The following is a 9,240-nucleotide window of genomic DNA, read 5'->3' on the forward strand; positions in this document are numbered from 1 at the left end:
TACCTGCAATGACGTGATGGACGCCTCCTCCTCGGGTCCCTCTCCTCTGAGCTATATAGTCCACTGCCGGCCGCGCGCTGGCTCTCCCTCTGCCGCCTTCGGGGGCCGGAGTGCCGCGGACGCGCATGCGGAGGCGCGCGGGGCTGGGGGCCGCGGGCAGCCGGCTCCGCGGGGCGCGCTGGGCTGCGGCTCGCAGATGTGCACGGGCGCGAGACTCAGCTCTGACTCGGCGCGGCGCTGCACCGGGGTATTACCGCGGTCTGGGATTTCTATTGGCTCCGCGCACCAAACAAATCACACCCGCCACCCCCCTTCTCGGTTTCACTCAGCGCTTGTTTCTCATCTAACCCACAAACGTTGCAGCCACACACACTTCACTCGCTTGCAGTGTTTCTCTTTTTCTCCTTCCAGTCTGGATTTACAACCCTGTGGTCAGCTGTAACATTTTTTTTTTAGCAGACTTCCAATCCAAACCTTCTTGTTTATGTAGAGAAATTCTCCATCCTCCAAACCCGCAAAAACCACTCATTCCCCTCAGATCTTCCTCCTTTTGTTGATGGGTTTGCAATGTGAAGAATGTACAAAGCCTGTGTGTGTGTGTGTGTGTGTGTGTGTGTGTGTGTGTGTGTGTGTGATGCGTCCGTGTGTGCGCGCGCGCGAACACACACACGCACACACACGCACACACTCACATACACACACACCAGACTCCTTTTGTTTTGAATAACTGAGGTCAGTGAAATTAAAGGCAAGCTGAGCCCAATAACCTAAGTGAGAGCTCAACTAATAAAATCTTGAATGAATTCAGTGGAAAACACTCATTGCTTGAGTTTGTTTTCTGCTCCAAATAGAGCTTTGGTCATTATCCCTATTTTTGTTTATTGAATGCAGAGGTTTTTAATGCAAATCAGACTCTTACAGCATCCAGTGAACATGGAATAATGACGCCAGACCAGTTCTTGTGCTGCGTGGGCTCCGTGTGTTGTATCAGAAGGCTCCAGTGACGCCTGCATGCTTTCTCTGATTATTTTTTGGTCTTCGGTCCACTGACGGTCTCAAGACAGACACTCTCTTAGTGTGATTCACTGGCCAAAGAAAGCTGGTGAGACTCTGCTGATAAAGTTTCCTGAATTAAAAATTTCAATCTGTATATGCCAATAGTGAGGAAATGGGCCCCTCAGCAGAGAAGGAGCCCAAGAAGAATTTTCTGAGTCTGACAAACTTGGCTTGGAAAATTAAGAATAAAATAAAATTTCACTGTGTTTTCTCAAACAGACCTTCCCTTAGCTTCCGTCCCCCCTAAAATCATTTTTACTTGTGCCTGTGAAAATTTTAATGACAGTTATATTTGATAAGAAACATTGCTTCTGAAATACTGAGCTCTATTTTGATTTTCGACTTGAGATTTTTTCCCGATGTTATGACTTTTGTATACTATTTTAGTATTTGATATTCTGGTTTCAGCCCAGCTCGCAACACATTTTGTTGCAAAGTCACAGGAAATAAAAATTAGTTTTGAAATTTATTATCACCAAACAAACTACCTGCTTGTTTTTCTTGCTTGGCCATGTTCCAAGAAGCCTTATTTTCAGAAGAGGCCAACCTGAAACCAGCCGAAATTGACAAAAGAAATACAAAACAAAACCACATTTATCCACATTGGTTTCTGTCAACCACAATCCAACTTGAAATGGCATCTCCTTATTACTTTTACAACTCCAGTCCGTTCCTTTTCCTTAGTTAAAAAAATAACACTGTCATAAATCTTTGAATGTGTGAAGTGTATTTCCTCTAAAGGTCTCAACATGTGTAGAAAGAAAGGAGGTATAGGTAAGACTTTCCAGATTTTCCAGGTGGAGAAACAGAGTCAGAGAGTGATAAAGTGATTTGCCTTAGGTTATGAAGGTAGACAGCAAACAGAGCTGGGGGATTCAATGATTGCTTTCCTTCTTATCTTTTGAGATTACTGTTCTATACAAATTATTCAACTCAAAGGAAAGTAAAGTGTTAATACAGCAGATTTTGGATTCCCATGTGCCTTTGCAAAGAAGAGCTAACAATTCGTGAAATCATATGATCAACTTGGTAAATAGTTATTTTACACATTATTCCAGGACATGTCATGATATGTTCTGATAAATTGCCAATAATTTGTAGTTTCTTAGAGTTGTCTTTCTAGAAAGAAAGAATTGACTGATAAAAACAAGCAGGTTATTATATTTTCTGCTTGTTATTGGGGGTTCACTATCACTCTTTGTATCCCTGAAAAGACAGCGTAAATAAAATCATGGATAACTTAAAGTCACAGAGAAATCTTAAACTTTATTCTAGGTGATAATTCAAGCCTTCTTTCTTTTCATTAATGAGGAGCAAAACTGGATGGTTAAGAGACACCTCTTCTAACCAATTAGTCACGTGATTAAGAGAAAATAAATTAGTATTTATTTTTCTACATTTTATTCTTTTGATCATTTTGCTACTCTTAAAAGATAGTTTTCGAATACCTTTCTCAAATGCTGCAATCCAATTTGCTCTTTGTACATGACATAGGTGGCAGTAATAAGAAAAACTGCATCTCAGAATGTGTGCTACGGTAGACCGGCCAGCAGATTAATGGCAGAACAATCCTATTTTATTTTCCACTCATTCAGCCACATCAGGATCATCCTGTTAAGGTCACTGTGTGTGGCACTTTTTACAGGAGACGTTCACAAATTGGCATGTATCCAGAGGAGTCAATAGGACAAATGATTCTGGATATTATAATTGATAAGAGATGATGGTGAGAATTGGGAAGTTTGTCTTGGAGAAAGGACTTGAGGTGAACATGATAACAATTTTCAAATAATATATGTGAAAAAGGAAATATATTTATCTTCCATATATGCTTCACATGTATTGTCATTTTCACAAATATTTTCTTGAATCTTTTAAGAGCCCTATGAGGAATATAGGATAAGTAGTATTAGCCTGATTTTACAGATAAAGTCTGTATAGAAAAGGATAGTAAACTAACATGATTTAGTTACGGTTAAGCCAGTAAAAGATGGGAAAAACTTGAAAAACATTCCAAGCCCAGTGCTCTTCTGGGGAGAAGGTAAAGAAGGTGAACTAAGTTCCAAATAGGGTACGATCTCTCATAATAAGGGGATGCAATTAATTGTGAGGATTTCCTGGCAAACCGATGCTTTGCCAAGGATTGAAGTAGTCAAGAAAGGGCTCACATTCACTGAAAGAGATGATTAAAGCATCACAGAAAGGGTCAAACCGGATGATCCATGGTCTATTTCAGTTTGACAGCATCTTTGATTCTGTTATGGGCCTTTAGATATTATAAAAGAACTTGTAGTTTCACCACATGATCTTCATGATATATTATTAAGTTTAAAAAGGCTTTGATTATGATCTAAGTATATTTCTGGACTAAAAATGACTACAGGCAGTCTTGTAACGTTTTACAGGTATTATAATATGTATAGTTTGTAATAGGAAAAAAATAAAAAATGATGTATGGGGAAAAATAAAAGAGGTTGCAATTTTTCTCTACTATTCAAAGATATGAGATTTCCACATAACTAGCATACTGAAGACTGATTGCATTCCTAATAATATAAGCATCATACTTGATGTTTCCTATACCTATTTACCATTTTCTTTCCAATTTATATTAGATACCTTTTTAATGCTGATATTTTTTCTTGCTTATCTCATATTCATCTTAGTAGCTTTCTTTTAACCTCTCAATTTATTGATAAATGTATAAATAAATGCTTGTTTAGTCCTTTTATTGCTATAATAATTTCCCTTAGGTTATTATGACAGTTTAAATTTGAAATTATTAAAATGATTTTTTTATGTGAAAAATTTTAATTCTTCAATTTAAATTTATAGTCATACATCAGATAAAAATCTTCATTTTATAGAAGGTAGAAACTCTGTTTATTAATGTTGTATACTCTCATCAAAATCTCCAAATGAAATAATATTTATGATTCCCTGATATATATGAATCTACAGTTTTACCACTCACACATTTCTACTGTTTACATGTATGGAATAACATTTATCTCTCTTGTGTCACAATCTTCCTGCTCCAAATGCATACAAGTGATTTATAAGATTTATATGAGTTTTATAGCAAAAAATATAGCCCTTACTGGGTTGCAGAACAAACTCCTTGAGCATGAGAGTGCCATCTGTCATGTTTGTGTCACCCCAATGGAGCAGAGAGCACAACCCACAGAGGAGCTTGGGAAATTAACAGGAAAGGGAATGACCACATATTCAGCTCAAGCTCTATATTTTCCCTTAAGACCCAGGGAGCAGGTGGCTGTGGGTGTTTTTGATTCATTAGTTCCTGTTCATTAGATGTCAGCAAGGCCTCTGCACTGTACTCTTAGTTCTGAGATATGTATGGAAAGAAGCTAAGAGGGCAGATTCAGAGTAAAGGGAAGATAGAAGCACCTCTGACTTCAATGTGCTTATGACACGGCAAATAGAGGAGATAGTTAAAATAAGATTTAGTAATGACAAATGTAGTTGAGATAATGGCCAGGACAGTCTCAATTATAGTGCCTGCCACCCCACAGCTCTTTCCCCAACCTCACAGCCCAGTTAAGGAAGTACTAGATAGTTTCATAGATGAGTGTAAATGCATCAAACTCATGTCCCTACCGCTACAGATATCAGACTGGACTAGGCTCAATGGCAGCCAATCCATGCAAAGATAATGGTGGTAAACTGTCAAGGAGATTTCCTCTTTTGAGAATCTTGAACTAAGGCTATTTATGTATCTCTCTCTCTGTCTACCTACCTATTTATCCATCTATCTATATCTTTCCATCTATCCACTTATAGTTGGCAATTGATAGCAATAACATAAGGTTAAAAAGTCTGAAAATCAGAGAAAAGAGAATATCCTACTTATGATCATGCTAAAAATGGTCATTTATGAAGTTTTGGCTAAGAATGCAGCACTAAGAATGCAAGCCAAGATGAGGTCCAGTTGTTCAATCTTTCTTAGCTTCCACTGGCTCTATTTATATTTCTCTTGTTTGTATGCATTCTTATACTAAATCTCCCAATGCTTGAGGTAAGTTTTGTGAGTTTCTCCTCCTTGGAAATGATACTACAAGAGGAAAAGAATGCAGTGAAATATGGGGGAAGCTCCCATAATCTGAAAAGTTTAGATTAACCGCAGGCTGAGTTTTGGACGATGGACATTACTGCACTATCATTTGGTATGTGGACTTTGATGTCAACACAGGGGTGAATGCTGAGTCACTTACTGTTTGTGATTTCTGCTTTTCTTCTTGGGTTTTGGTTTTTACATATATAAAATAAGGTTAAAATACCCACAGTCTAGACTTCAAGGAAGATTAAAGTAGATTTTGCTTCAGAGAGATTGTACAATGCTTGGTCCAGAGAAAATACTTAATAAGATAAGGAATCCAAACTCAATAGAGCAGACATTTCATATGCTATGGATAGCAAGAGCTGCAGAAATTCACTAACCAGCATTTGAATGCGGATGGGAGAATCTATGTTCAAAATGAATTGGGAAGAGATTGTCCTCTCTGGGATTGCCTTTAACACCCACAATGTAGTCTACTGATTTGATTTTTAGAGATAATCCCAAATCACTCAGAGCTGTACCATATGGGAAGAGACTAGGCTGCCTATTTCTATTTTAGAATAAATTAAGACAATACAATTATATGATGAGTCTCTCAACACTCCCTAAGGGCAGGGACTATGTCTCATTTGATTTTTTATATCCAGTGCCTACCAGTGTTCCTGGTACATAGCTGACACTCATTAAAGTTTAGTTGAATGACTTATTTTATAAATAATTTTATGAGAAAATTGACTGATTGATGAGTTGGTTTGTTAATGGAAAGATAACTTCTTTATATGGATTGTAAATTGGCTTGGAATGTAATTCTAAAAAAAGGGGTTCCAATCGGTTTTGTCCAAGAGAAATACTGTTTGAAGTAAGTGGTTAATGGTGCTTGATTGTATTATTGTTCAAAATACTAATTTCCCCACTCTATTGTACCCATCCCTAAGAGAGAGTTATGTAAGTCCTCTTCCTTGACTAAGACTTGGCAATTTGGCTTACTCTGGTCATAGGTTACATTTTATTTCCCCAACAGAGCTTTTAGAGCTACGCATGGCTCCCAGTTCCCCACCGGCTCTCATTTTCTTCCAGGAGACCAGCAAGGTCCTTGGGTCTCTGAATCAGGACAGCATGAGAACAGCCAAATTGATACAGATATGAGGATGAGAAATAAACTTTAGTTGTCATAAACCACTGTGACATTGTGATCACCTAGTGACTGTAACAGAACATAGTTTCAGCTGACTGATACCACACACTTTTAAGTCACTTAAGATACCAGAGCTCTTTTGCATAGATAAGATCCAGTATGCTTGTTAATAGGCAAATATCCACTTGTCTTACTTACATTGGATATTACACTAATATAAATGCTATGTAATGAAATGCTAATAAAGAAGTATCAGATTTGGCACCTAATTCTCCCTTCTGTGTTCAAGCTTTGTTCACCCCAGTGCCATATACTTTCTGAATACAAGGCTCATGTGTAATCAGGAATCATTTGGTGAATATTTCTGAAGCTCATTTCCTGACATGAGGCCACAGAGGACACATTGGGTTGACAACTGTGATGCTCCAGAAGGGGCCCATGCTGGAATCAACATCCACACCAACAGGACCTCTGAATGTGTCTTGATCACTCCTTCCCTTCTTCAGTGACTCTCCTAGGGAGGACAATAGCAAAGGGGGGGTTTGTTCTAATTCTTACCAGACTTACTGATATATCACACTTTGTTATAGAAGTCAGTTTCCACATCTGTAAGATGGGAATGTTAAGACTTATCACCCGACATTGTGTAAAAACCATCCATAATATAAGCAAAGTGTTGAGCAAACAGTGATGTGTGTTTACACCTCTGTGGATTTTCATGTGCACTTTCTTCTTTTTGAAATAGTTTTTCACCTTGAAAATTCCTGCCATTCCTTGTAGACTCAGCCTGATGCCACCTTGTCCTTCAGCATCCTCTTTTTGTAGTGGATCAGACATTCCTTTCCTTCTAAAATTCCCATTATAGAAAGTCTCCCTTTGTCTTGTTATTCTTAGTGAATATAATATGTTGCCCATATTTTACTGCAAACTGCCCAGACAGATTAACTTCACAATTAAGACAAAGAATTTGGGAGTCAGACAGCCCAGGTTCAAGCCTTCACTCCATCAGTGTCTCAATCTCTCTCTGACTCGGTTCCCCATGTATAAGAGGGATATCAATAACCCTTCTTCATGTATGTATCTGGTAGACTTCTTGGCAGTAGACATACAAATAAGTTTGTTAAATGAACAAGAGGCTGCTTGTGCCATTGTGGAAAGAAACTCTACTTTTCCCTCTCTTCTAGTCTATTCTATTTAATAGACACGTTCCATGACTGCTGTGTAACATCCATTGGTTACATCTCAGAAAAATTTCTGGGGGAACAGCCAGAACTTAAATACTCTGAAGTGATTTTCTTTGGTTGTGCTTATAATAGTAGAAGGTATTAATGTTTAATTAATTTCTGTTAAGAATGGCAATATACAATATTATTATTTCTTTAAACTCTAGTCTGGGTTATTTAAAATGTACATTGGTCGGGTCACCCCTCTCCAGTTCAGAGCCAGAATTAAAATAAAACAGTCATCACTGTCGCTTCTGTTCTCCCACACACACATTCCTGCTGTCTGAAAGGACCCAAAGCAAATGTTCCTGATATATTTGGAAGGGAACAAAAATTAGTACGGAACAGCATTTGACCTCTGTCTTATATTAATGTGAATCTTAGGCTGCCCTACACGAATTTCCGAAAGTGACATATCTCCCTGTGGGATCAGTGACAGGGGGACAGCTGGCCAGCCTCAGAACAAGCTTGGCCCCATAAGGGCTGCAGGGCTGTCCTGTTAGAAAAGCAAGGGTAACAGACTCCTCCCCAGCTGGTGCCTTTGTATGGACTTTCTCATCAAGGGTAGTTACAGAACCAGGGTCAAGGAGTCACAGATCTATGGGGATTTGGTAACAATAGGATTATGTTCTGTTAGTCTTAAGAATTCAGAAATTCATGAATATTGAAGAAATGCATGTGGTCACCATAAGAAAATATTGATTAAACTTCTGTACCCAAGTGTCAGCATATTAGGAGTTAATAAAGTGAACCAAATTGATTGGTAACATTGATCTCTAACTCAGGCAGTGGAATTAGACCTTGGGTGGGTAAAGAAATCAAAACCAGTAGACATACCCTGTGTCTTTGCAAATAGGTCTAAAGTTTATTCTTTGGTTCCATATTATCAAAAATATTCTTTAATTTAATATTTATGTATGTGTGCGTGTGTGTGCCTGCATATATGCATGTATGTATGTGTGTATGTATTGACAGTCACTTGTAGACAGGATGCAAGACAGAGTTGAGTTTAGTGTGAGACCCCAAGGCATTCATATAAATCACATTACAAACAGAAGTACCTTGTCCCTCTGTTCTCCTCTTGAATACTGAATAACTCCTTACCACATCTTCACTCAAATTGGGATAAATTAAAAGAACTAACATCTCTTATGGGTATATTAAGCTTTATGTACTTTCAGTGGTTTAATTCATTTAAGATTAACTATAATACTTTAATTTAAATAGCATTGTTCTCATTTTACAGGTAAAAAAATCAGAGGCTTCCCCAGCCAGCAAATTTAAGACCTCAAATATGAATTTCAATTCTCCATACTCCACAACTTATGCTTTCTGTCTTGCAATAAATATTTTCCCATAAGAAAAATAATGCATTCTTACTGTAAAGCTCTAATGTAAAGCTCTAAATGCACGGTTAAAAGAAAGCATATCAACCATAATTCCATCACTAACTTTTTAGTATTCTGTTTTCTGACTGTTCATTTTTTTGCTCAGTTGAGATCATACTCTATATTAAACTTCCATATTGTGTTTCTATTTAGTATTATATTTGAACATTTGAAATCTGAAACAAGATTATTTAAAAAAAATTTAAGTGTTTATTTATTTTAGAGAGAGACAGAATGTGAGCAGGGGAGCAGCAGAGAGAGAGGGAGACACAGAATCTGAAGCAGGCTCCAGGCTCTGAGCTGTCAGCACAGAGCATGATGTAGGGCTTGAACCCACGAACCATGAGATCATGACCTGAG

At 37.9% G+C, this 9,240-nt stretch overlaps 1 protein-coding gene across 2 annotated transcripts in view; it reads right to left on the reverse strand.

The window, feature by feature from the left end:
• Positions 1-142, reverse strand: part of GREM2 (gremlin 2, DAN family BMP antagonist) — a 114,315-nt gene extending 114,173 nt beyond the window's left edge. Inside the window, exon 1 of one of the 2 annotated variants that reach the window (XM_086694453.1) lies at positions 4-142. The gene's annotated coding sequence lies outside the window, so the exon portion shown is untranslated. The remainder of the gene's footprint in view (positions 1-3) is intronic. The other variant, XM_086694455.1, reaches the window with a different exon arrangement.
• Positions 143-9,240: the final 9,098 nt, after the last annotated feature.

The sequence above is a fragment of the Puma concolor genome, chromosome E4 (assembly GCF_028749965.1).
Source record: "Puma concolor isolate L17-30 chromosome E4, mPumCon1.1.hap2, whole genome shotgun sequence".
In the NCBI taxonomy this organism is placed as follows: Eukaryota; Metazoa; Chordata; class Mammalia; order Carnivora; family Felidae; genus Puma; species Puma concolor.